This window comes from Cydia amplana, chromosome 19, assembly GCF_948474715.1.
Source record: "Cydia amplana chromosome 19, ilCydAmpl1.1, whole genome shotgun sequence".
Lineage (NCBI taxonomy): Eukaryota > Metazoa > Arthropoda > Insecta > Lepidoptera > Tortricidae > Cydia > Cydia amplana.
In genome coordinates, this window is record NC_086087.1 from 7,576,448 (window position 1) to 7,592,607 (window position 16,160).

Consider the following 16,160-nt stretch of genomic DNA (forward strand, 5'->3'; position numbering starts at 1 on the left):
TTAACTTACAGTTACAGTTGAGTCAGGCATTCAACATTATCCTACATTATATATCATTTACGCCCGCCTCGTTTACACAATAAGTCGTATCTTCATCAAAACATAAGCGCGTTTATTTCTTTTTTCTACTCAAAGCGATATCCCGCGTATTCGTTCTACTTTTTCAGGTCAACACTAGCTTCCATCGCTTTGTTCCGTAATGGTGTTAGATAACGAAGTAGGCTCCTTCATATCCTTATCGGAATCGACAGAATTGTGCGTTCGTGAATATGGGGGACGTCTTAACTGGAACCGTTAACTAAGAACCAGCAGACATTGCACGATGCTGATAAAATCATTTCACGTATCGAAAGGAGTCTACCCCTGGGGGCTTCGCCTAGATTGAATCAAACACTTAACCTATTGAGAAAAAAATCAGTTGATATCTATTAATATGATTCATGGCATTCTTAAGTCTTTGGGTACTCGTCTCATTTATCAAATGCTAAATTGTATGACAAAAACAAAAACCCGTAACTCTAAACGGCAAAATAACTCTACTCTTCCATCATATTTTACATAAAACTCTCATAACTATTTTGGTTATTAACACTCAACTGGTAGATGTTTTAAATATCATAAATATGCCATATCTGTGCCAATGTTTGGTCAGTTATTTGTCCCCAATATTGGCCAATAACGCCCGTAACGACCTAAAGCTTTTTACATGACAAATAGAGCTTTTAAGCTTGTGTCGTTCGAACGCATTAGATGTAAGCGAGCTTTTTAGGTTATTTTTCCTGGCAATGCTTGGGAGTGTGCGGGCTTTTAATAATGTTACGCACTTTGAATATTTACACGGTAGGAGGGTTGAGCTTTGTAATCAGAGCATTTGAGCTGAAAAAGAATACTAATTGCGTTACAACCTATGGCCTTTCAACGTCTGATCGTTTTTTAGGGTTCCGTAGCCAAATGGCAAAAAACGGAACCCTTATAGATTCGTCATGTCTGTCTGTCTGTCTGTCTGTCTGTCTGTCTGTCTGTCTGTCTGTCCGTCCGTATGTCACAGCCACTTTTCTCCGAAACTATAAGAACTATACTGTTGAAACTTGGTAAGTAGATGTATTCTGTGAACCGCATTAAGATTTTCACACAAAAATAGAAAAAAAAAACAATAAATTTTGGGGGTTCCCATACTTAGAACTGAAACTCAAATTTTTTTTTCCATCAAACCCTTACATGTGAGGTATCTATGGATAGGTCTTCAAAAATGATATTGAGGTTTCTAATATCATTTTTTTCTAAACTGAATAGTTTGCGCGAGAGACACTCCCAAAGTGGTAAAATGTGTCCCCCCCCCCCCCTGTAACTTCTAAAATAAGAGAATGATAAAAGAAAAAAAAATATATGATGTACATTACCATGTAAACTTCCACCGAAAATTGGTTTAAACGAGATCTAGTAAGTAGTTTTTTTTTAATACGTCATAAATCGCCTAAATACGGAACCCTTCATGGGCGAGTCCGACTTGCACTTGGCCGCTTTTTTATTTATGATTTTTTTTATAAATTACAAAGTAATTTAGTCAAATGCGAATCGGGCTCAAACACCAGAGGGTACTCTTTTTTACGGTTCCGTACCTCAAAAGGAAAAAAACTGAACCCTTATAGGATCACTCGATGCGTCTGTATTTCTGTCCAACCATCCCCCCCCCCCCCCCTTTATCGCCGAAACTTGAAAAAATACACTAAATAGTTCTTTAATAGATGACAGGAAAACCTATTAGAAATTGTGCAGTCAAGCGTGAGTCGGTCTTAATGTACGGAACTCTTGGAACGCGAGTCGGACTCGCACTTGGCCGGTCTTGTTTTCAGTTTGTATTTCTAGAAATACAAGTCGGTTTTGCTCTAAAGCAAGCGACTTATACTCGACTGATTCAAATTTGCTTTGCAGTCTGATGTTTAAAAAATTATCGTCCGATTAAATACAACAAAAAAGTCTAAATAAATGTATTATTATCCAATTGGCATACATAATGTTTAGCTAGGATTATAAAACTATTTCTACATCTTAACCAACCTTTATTTACAATTTTCAAATTTATTTTAGAAATTTTAAATAGAGGCGGGTACCTACCTGTCTGTATTAACTTTAAAAATAACTATTAATTTCGCAGCTCGACACCAATAACTTTGAAGCAAGCTATTCAACACATCTTGTAATTCTGAACATGTTCCTATTAATTCCTATTTCCACCCTGTACATAATCCTATCCGTTGATCCCTGTAATAATAAAGGAGACCTTTGTAAATACCGTAGATGCGGATTATTTTCCGACATAAGTGAGTAGGTAAATATTCTTAATTGTGGACCGCAAAGAGGAAAAATATAAGTGAGTCAAGATATCAGAGCCAAGTAAAGTAACGGAGCTAAGCGCAAGGAAATATCAAAATTAGTTTGCCATTTTGTATGGTAATTCTATTTTCTCAAAACAGTTTTTATGTTGTACTACTCATATTTTCCTAAACCATGATTTTCAATAAAATAAATGATTAACAAAAAAATATTTTAAACTAAAACGAGAATAAAGTGTTGCTGTTAAAATTGAACTAGGTATTTAATATTATATTAATAATAAATTAATACGTATTGCAAAATGTTATGTTTTGGTACATTACTTTCACAGTATTATCAAGGAAATGATAGTTTCCGTGGATCAAAACATATCCCTTGGAAAATTAATACGATGGCGACACATAGTTAATCTCCTCATTTCCAGGCAGGTGGGATTAAAACCCTGATATGATGTGGCAACGCCACGCCAGAATAAATTCTAGGGACTTAGTGAGCAAACTCGCGTAGACGAGCGGTTGAAACGCTAAATATCTACGTGGAGGACAAACTAGGGTTTTTTAAAAGATATATAATTTCATATATTTTTTGTTTATTTTATAGTTTTTAACTGTAATTTAAAAAATATGCATATCATGTTCACTTTAAATTAGTATTTCAAAAGTGCGCGTGTAAAATTATATATTTAAGAAATGATCAATCGTTAAGATTATTTTACGGTTTAACTTAAGTATTATTGATTACTAGCGCGACATGTTTTGGAGAGCCTGGGTCTAACTCGGAAACATGTCGAACCAATGACTAAAAATACGTGAGTAAAACTGTAATATTAACTTATTGGTTAGTATTATGACTCACAACAGTTTAAATTTGATGAATAATCAAACGCTTGACACTCAAATATGAATATATATAAAGCAACAAAGCGTATTTCTTATAATTAAATTTTTATATAAGATCACAACCTTTTTAGTAAATTAGCAACTATAAATTAAGAATCAATCAATGGAACTTTGTGATGTAATAATAACGCTAACCTAATACTCCTAATAGGCAATTGATTAGAAAATAGGCACGAAGATGTTAAAATCTATTCAATAGTTGTTTACAAATGAAACCTAATCACTTAATCCCAACGTCGAAGTAATCCATTTGCAGTAAAACCTGATTACATGAAATAGAAACCTGACAATGTAGCTATAAGTCGACCCATTATGGGACCCGTTTCTCAAAAGGTTGAAACTTGTAATACAAGCGGATATCACTTTTTGACAGTTTTTGTTAGAAAGGGGAAATACAAGTATCTATTACAAGTTACAAGCTTTTGAGAAACGGGCCCCAGGTCCTAAACTTGTATCATTTAGGAATTTTGCTCGCACTTATTAGTGCACTCCGAGCCGTGTCAAGGATTATAAGCTCCCTTTTATAAGAACAGGAAAACACTAAAACAATGTGTGTTATAATTAAGCTAGCTAGTTACTCGGAAATGTAGGTTTTTCCCCAGCGTTCTGACAACCTTCAAATTGTCGCTAATTGAAGTCCGTTGTGAATTCTTGAAACAAAGTAATTCGCTGAAGTTTTGTCAGCTCTGCTCAGCTTAAACATTTGTTGTCCCTAGTCGCCTTAAAGTTATTTAATTTTAAGGTACTTAAGGAACTTTCCTAAGTCTAGTCAAGTACCTAATTGCATTTGGGGTTTTTATCTTTGTAGGTTCCTATGTTCATAGGATTCCCAGATATTGTACGTTATTCCTAATTAGAATCAAGATCTCATTTACCTTATGAATCATATTTTCAATTTGATGTTTTTAGCTACAGCAGGCACATACATTAACTACAATTTCAATTTATCAAGAGCGCAATAACTATGTTATTGAAACTGCTAATCAAGCAAATTGCATTATTAATTATTAATAATACAACACAATCATATTGTTTCAACGTACTTGACAGGAACAACTCGCAATATTATAATAATTATATGGGATTCAATTATAATTATGGTTCCTTTTACCATAATTGAATTTTTAAACTGTTTACACAAGTCAGTTTTTCTAGATAATCAACTCTTAATAATCACATGTCGCAAAAATAATGCCGCAATAAAAAAATGTAAAAGTATTTTTAAGCCACCCTGTACATTGTACAATGTACTTACATGCATATCTGCAGCTTTATCGACACCAAACTCCATTATAATGGCACTGAAGACTAGTGTCGCCGGTTTTCAGTAGGTCTAACAAATCTTGGCTCCCTAATGCAAGTAGTTTAAGGTCATCTTAGTATTACCGTAATAATTTGCCTTTTTATAAATTCATAAAAAAAGATGGACATTTAAAATTTTTTTTCTATATTCAGTTAGCTCAATTTCAAGTGAAATAATAACGTGACTAACTTGAATTAATAATATCCTCCGCTCTAAAAATGTACTCAGCCAAAAATATGCAAATTATTCAAAGCACTAAATTAATTTTATACTTACCATCGCGCTAAAATTGCTCTCAAACGTATGCAAGAACATAATCCCGGCAGCCGCCGGTTTAGCATACCCAAGGATGCATTCTGTTGGCACTTCTCTGGCTAAGAAAATAACTGACGAAATTAAATGCAAGCATGTCATTTGAGAAAACCGCGCGTGTTTACCCGCCCGTCTGCACTAGCTTAATTGTGCGTTTAGAAATTCTAATGTGTAATAAATGCAAATTCTAAAGGGTCCTAATGTTATGAAGTACTATGGAGGTAAAATATTTTGTCTATAAGCTCCCGAGTTTCGGGAAAGTTTGGAATTATGCATCACTTTAAAACTTGGCGTATTATAAAGTTTACGAACACTTAGTTGTAAGTACTGTCATTGCACCTTAATTTTGATGCTTTTAGGGTTTAATATGACGTAAAAGATGCTAACAAAGTCATTAAGCTTTGACAGACTGTTTATTTATCTTGTTACTTTTATCTTCTTTATTACAAATGTTTTTCAAAGCTATTTAGTTATAAAAAAATACATATTTCCGAAAAAAAAACAAGTTACTGTCAAAATGAAGATTGTGACACACATGTATTTTTATTTATTTGGTACTTAAGGTCAACTTTTTATTCTAAGTGAAAAGTACCGAAAAAGGTGGAGATGCCACTAACGTTTCATCATATTTATATCTAAAGAAAAAACCATAAACTTGAAAACCGTTTTAAAGAAAACTTTTAAGAAGCCAGTCGTATTTTCTAAAGAGCGCTCGAATTTTTACAACGCTGTAAAATTTAATATATAAAATTGCATATCTGTGTTCAGTCACTAAATGTTGCGACATTGTTATGAAGCTCAGAGATTTTCCTTGTATTTCTACACTTATTTGACATTAAATTACTGGCTTTGTGTTTGAGAACAAATGTGGATGTGGGATATAGTTTCATGGACTAAGTATATAAAACAGAACGAAAAAATAGTTTTATTCTAAAAAAAACGACTATAAAAACGGGACACAATATTAGAGAGACTTGTAAGCCCTATTGACAAGTTGGTACCACTTCTATCTGGTCTGGTCCTGGTCTTCAACAGAAGGACATGATGTCACGATCCTCAGTATTGAGGGACCGACTGAAGAAGAAGAAGACCACTTCTATTTTTTTCTTATTCCTACATAAGCTACAACTACATGCATGACAAGTTTAATACTTTCTTCCGATTGGGACTATCGAGTCGGAGTACAATAAAATATTTTGACATTCCTTTATTGACTAAAGCTAAAACAAATGTAGCATCCACACGAAACAAAATATTGTAATCATAACTCATTCCATTTCATCACTCACCCGAACCAACAAATCCAGAGACGTCAACCCAATTTACGCTTTAGCTCTAAGCATTTAAAAAGCAAATTAGGGTGAACAATCAAGGGAATGACGTCATTTAACTAAACTGTAGTTATCATGAAAGGGCCTACTCTGGGTTAATAGTAGATGTTAAGCGCTGCCGTCTTACGAGTAGTTCTTGTTGTTTTGATATCGCACGAGTAGGTAATTAGGTATACAGGTTGACATCAATGACGTAACCAGAACTCACTTTAATATTATACGAGTACATACCTAGGTATTTAAAATCATTTATTTTAAATTAATTTTGTATTAAGCAGAAACGTCAGCTAACGATGCTATTAAGCTTTGAAATAAATTAAAAGTGGAAAAATTCACTGTCCTGGGTGGGACTTGAACCCACGACCACTGGATCACTAGTACAGTATTTCCACCATATATGAGCCATATAAGAGCCTCCCTAGGGCTCATATATGGTGGAAATATTCGCTGAATTGGGTACGGTCTTGGTAGCTCAGATGGCAGAGCACTGTACTAGTGATCCAGTGGCCGTGGGTTCAAGTCCCGACAGTGAATTTTTCCACTTTTAATTTATCATTTATTTTTACTTACTTTTTACTTTACTTATACAATTACTTATACAAATTTTACTTATACTATTTATTTTTTCTACTCCAGCACTTAAATGTGTCAATTAAATGACTGACAGTGATATCTAAAGCAATGTCATTTGAATGCTTTGTCTATAGGCTCATAAGATGACTGCTAGCAGTCATCTTATGAGTATAATACAACTGCTTTATTTTTTTTAAAGATACAAGTTCCGATCATCTTGATTGAAAGAGGTATGTTTTCATTTACAATAATAACTCTTTTTTTTTTAAATAATAACTCAATTTTTTTTAAATAATAACTCTTTTTTTTTAATAATAACTTTTTTTTAATAATAACTCTTTTTTTTTTTTTTGCTGCAGCTGTCATAGAAAAAGTAATGTATGCAACAGCTCATAATTGGTTCTTAAAATTCTCGGGTCTTTTTTTACAAAACTCGACTACGTCTCGTTTTGTAACTTCGACCCTTGAATTTTAAGAACCCTTATTATATCACTGTTGCATAAACTACTATAGTCATTCATATCTGAAATAGTGCCAACATAATTACCGTAAGTTTTTACCCGATATACAAAGCCTAAAAGGATAGGTTCTGATTGTATATCTACTTTATAACATTTTAAAATCATTCTTCACAAAAAACTCGGAATATCCCAAGATCATCAGGTCTCGAAAAAAATTTTCTTCAAACCCATACGTGTGGGGTATCTATGGATAGGTCTTCAAAAATGATATTGAGGTTTCTAATATCATTTTTTTCTAAACCGAATAATTTGCGCGAGAGACACTTTCAAAGTGATAAAATGTGTGCCCCCCCCCCCCCCCTGTAACTTCTAAAATAAGAGAATGATAAAACTAAAAAAAATATATGATGTACATTACCATGTAAACTTTCACCTAAAATTGGTTTAAATGAGATCTAGTAAGTAGTTTTTTTTAATACGTCATAAATCCCCTAAATACGGAACCCTTCATGGGCGAGTCTGACTCGCACTTGGCCGCTTTTTTAAGCTATCATTAAAATATTTAGATCTAGTTTAATATACTTTAGTTATGTTACATATCTTATTATAAGGACCCGGACACAAATAATAGTTACATAAGTATACTTAATTATAATTTAGACATAGATATTTCCGTTTAAACTTCTCCCTTGAAGTTCGTTTCTCCATTTTGTATTTCCCTTTGTTAAACAGAGCACGTTTGCCAATTATATAACGATAACAGTATTAAGTTTATTAGGACTTGATTACAACGTGATGAATTAAGGTATACAGGGTGCTTCCTGTAACAGGAGCAATAAATTAAACTAAAGGCTGTACTCCTCAAACTGACCAACATTTGTTCAGCAACTTTTAAAAATTATGAATCCTTTAGACTTCCTCTTTTTCATACAAAATAAATATTGCCTTCAATGTACGCTGACATCAGTGTGTTTGACGTTGCTTGTCACGCTTTAAACATAACAAAATTTGCAATACATTGCGTCTTAGAATAAACTTTAAAGTGTAATAAAAATCAAAACATGAGCTATTTTCAAAACTTGCTGAACAAATGTTGGTCAGTTTGAGGAGTACAGCCTTTAGTTTAATTTATTGCTCCTGTTACAGGAAGCACCCCGTATAATGTATTCATTAACATTGATTGAGCTGTAAACCCCTTATTGTTTAGTATGTTATTATGTAACTGAAACATCACAAGGTTTTAGGGTATATACCCAAGTAACATTTTAGTCCTATAATTTTAGTTTTTATCGCTAAAAGCTTGTATAGACGTCGTATTAAGGTTTCAGTGGTGACCACCTGTTGTATAAAAGCGTTTGACAACACTTTTTTGCTCTATAGGCTTATACAGCTAATATATTTTATAAGAAATTGATGTAAAGGTTTACTTCACCATTTTATAGAGCCGTTATAGGCGTGTACTATAGAAGGTTCAAATATAGCCACTATAGAGCAATATTACTGTATAATAGTATTTGGAATCACTTTTATGCAACTATTCTATAAGCAACTGATGTAAAGGTTTACATCATCATTTTATAGAGCCGTTATAGGCATGTACTATAGTAGGTTCAAATATAGCTACTATAGAGCAATATTACTGTATAATGGTACTTAGAATCACTTTTATGCAACTAATTTGCGCTATTAAGGTTCCCTGCAAGCCGCTATAATTTTGTGTTTTAACAGTGACAAAAAACCCAACTATACAACAATTTTAGGATATAGTGGCTTTAGAGATCACTGCTATAGTACATAATACTTTAGTAGTGATACGAACACTATTATAGAACTGTTTTGCTCTATAGTAGCGTTTTTGGGACATATTTATAGCGTTAAAAAGCGCTATAGTAGTTTTTAAATCCCTATTATATCTCATCGCTATAAACGTCACAATGACTCTTTTATATCACAAAACCGTTGTATAGTGGTTTTGGTTTTTCTTTTAAAAGATAACAGCGTTATAGTTGAGTTTTTATGTCTTTTATAAACCCATTTAGATACATAAAGGTAGAAAACGACTACTTTTAAATGATAAACTTGACCTGTAATGGCTACTTATATCTTGCTTATATCAGTTCAGGCCTAAGCCACATAATGTGGTTCCGTACAAAATATTTTTTATATAAATGAATTGATAAAAAAGTTCCCAGTGATATTAGTCATTATAGTTTAGATTTATCAAGCAATGACAAATCACAAATACAACAACACAAACAACACAAAACGACGATACAAGCAGAAAATCGTGACAGTTTAGATATTTATCGACATCCACTATTAGCACATTTTTTTACCAATGACACTGAAAAAGAAAACAACAGTAATGACTACATCTAAATTAAATAAATATCCTATGTCTTTCTAAAGAATTTGTAGATATAGCTGGGTCACGGCAAAATTTTTTTGGAACCCTAATTTTATTCATGATGGCGGTGAATACTTCGTCGTAAGTTCTATAGTTAGCCTATAAGAGTGTATGTTTTACTTATTGGCTCCATAATTTTAACTATGGTGCCATTCATTTTATTTTATTAAATTATATTTAATTATTTTATTAAAAACATATATAAATCCAGGGCGCATTTAAAATACTTCATTAATCTAATACTATTCTAACGGTAAAACTTCCTTCCCATACACATTTTTGCAGTAAAGATGAATTTAATCGACATCTAAATAATGCATATTATAAACTCTTTACTTACCACTTATTATACAATTCCAAGTTTCCTTGTGTTGAACCGTTTTTGTTTATCTTTACTGACGAATTGCTGCGTTGTAAAGGAACTATAAATTCTATTATAGCATAAAAAGGTGATATAATGGAATCACAAATGCTACTTTAATATAAATTAACACTATAATGGCGTTACTGACAACAAATTAGCACAAGAGTCATTATTACATCACTTTTATAGACCTAAAACGTCACGACTGACACTGCTACAGGTCTGCTATGTCACTGAATGGCACATAAGATGCGCCATTTCGGCTTTATAGGGCCTTCTTAGGTGTTTTATAGGGCCAGTAGGTGGTATTGAAAACGTTCTCTTGACTACTATAGTACCACAAATTGTTACTTGGGTATGAGTCGGTAGAGTGTGAAAATTGTGGCTATAAAATCATTATGTTACTATACTTACTAATTAATTAAATATACGCCCATATTGGATTTACACATTGTATATTACTATAATCAGGTTACAATCTGAAATAAGTTTCCTAAGTGCTCAAAGCAAAGAATAAAGTTTAAGTTATAAAAAATATATTTAGTTACAAGTATTTATCTATACTTACATACGGTTATGTAAACCACCTAAATGAAAAGGTGTAGATACACCTAAATGGAAAAATGACAATCTATCAGTTTTTATGGCCCTGTTGATAGATTATTTGCTGATTTACTAACAGTCATCAGGTACATTAGTAAAAGTAGTTGAACTTATTTTTTAACCTTTTTACTTGTTTAATAAAGGTGGAATCCACATCTCAGTTAGGTACTTTTTAACGTCTCGTGTGCCGTGATTATTTTTTTCTAATATTTTTCTCGTACGCGGATCCGCGCTCCGGCATACGACAGCTTAACTTTTGTAGAGCAACTGTGGAACGACACTAGAGTCTGTGCGGAAAGAGAAGAGTCGTGTAATGTTTGGGATCCAATACATTCTACAACTCTTCTCTTTCCGCACAGACTATATACAACTGTAAGTAAGCAAGTTACCTAATTGTTCCACAACAGTTAACTGCGGTGTGGATGCACCTTAACAGTACACTATTCTATAGAACAAATGCTTCGCTTCTTACGTTTATCGCTCCAATTAGGACGAAACTAACTTAAATAATACTCCTCTAACCAACTACTCAACAATAATCGTAACATAAAGTCAATTGTAAGTCGCGTACCGTTGTTACGCTACAAATATCAGTAACTTCTGGCTCATAATATCTTCGTTAAAAAGCTATTGTACCAAAGCTTGTTTGTAGTTCGTACTTGTTTAGGAAAGGCTGTCATTGTGCCCCACATTAAACTTAGAGGCTTATGTTGTTCAAAAGTAGCACAATGGATCCTTAACATTCTGCACGGTTTTAGGGTTGGGTTTTAGAACCTTAGATTCTGGTATTTTAGTTTCAAATGCCTGAGTTATTTGTCCTTAATTGCGATCTTCAAATATCTTATATTACATTAGTTTGCTCGCAGAAAACCTAATTGAAAATACGATAAATTGCCTTGGACATACTTCGCCTTAACAATTAAGTGGATTACGGATTTAAAAGTTTACATTAAAGACTGAGGATGAAAAAGACTTGACATTAAGAATCTTTTTTTATTAAGATCAATAATTTATGGTAACTGGGCAAATCTCCTAAAACGTGGAACGTTTTATTACTTGTTGGTATTAATAATGAATAAATAAATATATTAGGTCAATTTTACACAGAGTGACGTAGTTTCAGAGTAAGCTCAATAAGGCTTATGTTATGGGTACCTACTAGACAACTACATATATGTAGGCAATATAGAAGCATTATATAGTCAATATATGAATACTTACATCACTACATAGTATAAAATAAAGTCGCTTCCCGCTGTCTGTCTGTCCCTATGTTTGCTTAGATCTTTGAAACTACGCAACGGATTTTGATGCGGTTTTTTTAGTAGATAGACATTCAAGGGGAAAGTTTATGTATAATTGGTTAACCCGTGCGAAGCCGGGGTGGGTCGCTACTATATTATAAAAAGACATTCATAACTTAGGACTAAATATTTGTGATAGACACAAATAAATGCTCTGACAAGGATTCGAACCTGGGAATTCCTGCTTCGTAGCCAGGGCCACTACCGACTAGACTAGGAGGCCGTTAAGTTTGCACCGATAGAATATAATAGAATACAATACAACATGTTTTATTGGTATACCTATGTATAATAATATAACTAACTAATTTGGCTCAGTGATCGAAAGTGAATTTAGTATATGGGCCCGATTCGGATTTTGAGCTAGATATCTATTAGATATCACCAAGATACGACAACGATATTTTTAATATCTGGCCTGTCAAACTTGATATTTCCCTGATTCTGGAGATACTCTTGAACGATTTTCACAATGTCTAAAACGTCTCGTTATGTACTTTTAGATCTCAAAACGATATTGAAACGATCTGTAAACGATAATTTAACGTAAAAGTGACATTGGTTGCCCAAATTGAGCTGCGAAAGATATCTAGTTGAAATCGAAACTACTTGGTATCTAGTAAATCGTATCGTTCTCTTCTCTAGAACGGATCTTGTTTTCCGAATACCGTGGTTTTTATATGGTATGGTAGAATTAATTATATAATCATTTATTTACAAACAAGATATATACAGTTGTATTACTAAAATAAATTAAAAACTAGCTTAAATCTAAAATAGGCCCTTGAGGCATTGTACCAAGGCTGCTGGCGACATTTCCTCGCTGTATCGCAATGCTGATACGTTGTGCGAGGTAGCCGCCAGCTCTTCGGTCACCAGTTAGTTATACGTCAACCAGATGCTTCGCGATATCTGCGAACAACTTATGCGCGCTTAGACCCCATGGACCTAGAATTAATTAATTAGGTTGTGTTCAAATAAAGATTCCAAGTTGACAGTGTCCTTGAGCTCTTTAGTTCATGAACATAGACAGGGTTAACTTAAAGTGACAAACTTTCACTAACTAACTACAACCTACGACTAAAAGTTTGTTACAGCTTTAACTAATTGGAAACTAAAATAAAGTAGTATCTCAGTCATGTTAGTCTGTGGTTTCTAGAGCAAATTTCTGAGGCCCACGAGGGCGATTCACACCATATAATTTTGTTATATAGTTGAGCATATCCATAACCGTTTCATAACAAGAAATTCTTATCTGAATAGGCCTTTATGCCACCCGCGTTTTTAAAACTGTTTCACACCCCTTAGGCGAAAATATTAAAAGTAGTAATTAGGTATGCATACGTTTTTCTTTTAAATCTAGATTTACTACTACAGATTTTTTTAATACGGTATAATATGTGAGTGTCAAACTTTGCTGACGTATCAAAAATAATCATAGTCAAGCGGGGCCTAATTTGCACCCACCTCATTTTCTCGAGTTGTATAAAAAATGTTCTATCAAATGCAACTATGCAAGACGTTGTGAATCGAGTTTCATGAACGCCTCGCCACTGGTATCTTATTAAAAAAACCTTTATTAAAACATGTACAATTCACATTCCAATTTAGGGAACGCACATCTTAAAAACGCGGCGTAATAATCACAATGATCGCACCTCATCTCGGCTCCTTCGTATTTTAATCAAGTCAACGGGAGGCAAAATGGTATATAACTCGTTAACCCGAATGCCGTTGGCGGCTGAGTGTTGCCAGCTGCAGAGAAATTGGAGATTAGGAGATTTCTTTAATATTTTTTCGTTATTTTGAGTTGGAAGTCAGTGTTTTCGTATTTCAAATTAACATTATCGTCAGGTGACAACCAAAACATACTCTAATTACCACCACAAGCTCATAGCCATAGTGAACCATATTTTATCACTGAAATAAAGTTGATTTTTATTTAATATCTTTTTATTAGTAATGAGTGAGTTTTAGTTGTCACCTAAAGATATTCAATAACATTTTAATACCAAAATACGATAAATACCCAGTTGAAACACCATCATAAAGGTTAACTCATATTATCTTCACTAGAAACATATTCTTCTAATTTATTCATATCACTAACAAATCTTCATTGGACATTTAAAAATCACAAATCTCATAATTATATTCATCTTACCTGTTTTGGTTGCTTCTTAATTATTTATGTGAAAGCTGTAGTGTAGAACAAGGACTTAATGAATATTTCTTTAAATGTGAAAACTTTAATATTGTGGATCCTTTTAAACAAAAATTAAAAATAATACTGATACCTACCTATTATGTACTTATTTAGAATTATTTATTTAAACCTATGACCATAATAAATTAAATGTAAGAACTGTTACTAGCTTACGTAGTTAACAATACACTCTCATCTTTATTCATAATAAAACAAAATGTGAAATAAAAGCACGTCACGCGTTCTTCCTCCATATTTATTTGGCAACACTACGCCACACTATTCCGTTTAGGGAGGCCTACAATGTGTGTACGGATGTGCTTAAGTCGTCCGCTTTTATTTTATTTGTGTTTGTTATCTTTATTTTTCGAATACTCTGTAGGGAGGAATGTCGTTGTGATAAAATATTTTTGAGGGTTTCGTGCTGCTGACTTTCGCAAGCGGTTTAACGCGGATAAAGGGAAATTATCCTTATTATTCTGAGCGTAGTAAAATAGTATTAAATTTCCTTTATAGCTACCAAATTCTTTGTTACCCTAATATTATCTATGCTTACTCATGACGCAAATATACTTATACAGTGTTAGGGTCACTTGCGTTGTCCAGGGTTAGCCAACTAACTCGGAATTAACCGTTTATACAGTACAGTTTAACCCAGTATAAAAGGTTAACTTCAAGTTCAAGGAACGCGCAAGTAGCCCTTAGTAAGTAGGTATATCAATCTGTTTCTCAAATTGGGAGATCCTCTTTGATTGCAGTTTTCTATAAAGGATAGGTGATATGTAGTTAAAAGGTAGATTGTACGATAGATAGGATACGTACTCTTTATTGGTACATCTCAGTAACAGATACAGATTAAAGAAAAACTATTTATGAAAGATAGAGGCTGACAACAGGCGGTCTTATCGCTAAACAGTGATCTCTTCCAGATAACCTTTATAAATTAAATACACCCTAATTTGTAACACAATTTAGGTAATGAGGCATGTTGTTTATTAAACTTATAAATTTGTTACGTTTATCCATTGGCAGTTTCATATCACCTGTTGTTATCTACAACATAAAAAGATTACTTATCAATTAAAGTACTTATTTTTAAATATAATGATAGATGATAAGGTCACACATCACAGTATAAAGTGAAAGTACTTTAAATATTCTTAAAATTCAATAAATAATGAACCCCTTAACATCATCTTCTCGCAAACAAGGATATCATTATATCACTACATTTCCAATAATGAACTAAAAAGCAATACCTTTTCAGAATTCCTTTCCTACTTTTTACAATATTCCTCCAGCAAGAGATAAGAGCATACCTAACCTACTTAGAGAAATGCAACGGTATCTCATCTTAATTTCACAGCTGGCTTTCTAATAAAGTTTACGGATATATAGTTTTCAAAATTAGAAGTTTCTAAATAGTAAACTTATATGTAGAGAATATCTACTACGGCTATTAGGTACATTACATCAATTATGTATCATCATCATCTTCCTCGCGTTATCCCGGCATTTTGCCATGGCTCATGGGAGCCTGGGGTCCGCTTGACAGCTAATCCCAGTAATTGGCGTGGGCACTAGTTTTTACGAAAGCGACTGCCATCTGACCTTCCAACCCAGAGGGTAAGCTAGGCCCGTATTGGGATTAGTCCGGTTTCCTCACGATGTTTTCCTTCACCGAAAAGCGACTGGTAAATATCAAATGATATTTCGTACATAAGTTCCGAAAAACTCATTGGTACGAGCCGGGGTTCGAACCCGCGACCTCCGGATTGCAAGTCGCACGCTCTTACCGCTAGGCCACCAGCGCTTCACTACTTCATTACATCAATTATGTAAGTATATCATATTATAATTCATACCATTATTACATTTTTAATTGTGTAATGATTATGAGACAACAAATTCCTAGATGAAACCTACAAGGCACTTTCGAGTAGATACCTACCATTACTACCATATGAAGGGCGAACAGAAATATTTTTAAAAACGATAAAAATGGATTTCATTTTTATGTTAAGTATTTTTACCGACTGCCTTTTTGATCACATTTCAGTCAA

General features: G+C 33.4%; 2 long non-coding RNA genes across 2 annotated transcripts in view; one reads left to right on the plus strand and one right to left on the minus strand.

Moving 5' to 3' along the window:
* Positions 1–962: 962 nt before the first annotated feature.
* LOC134657022 (uncharacterized) overlaps positions 963–16,160 on the minus strand; it is a 285,577-nt gene continuing 270,379 nt past the window's right edge. Inside the window, exon 3 of the long non-coding RNA XR_010097577.1 lies at positions 963–1,474. This is a non-coding gene — a long non-coding RNA (uncharacterized LOC134657022). The remainder of the gene's footprint in view (positions 1,475–16,160) is intronic.
* Positions 11,222–16,160, plus strand: part of LOC134657027 (uncharacterized) — a 168,713-nt gene continuing 163,774 nt past the window's right edge. Inside the window, exon 1 of the long non-coding RNA XR_010097582.1 lies at positions 11,222–11,231. This is a non-coding gene — a long non-coding RNA (uncharacterized LOC134657027). The remainder of the gene's footprint in view (positions 11,232–16,160) is intronic.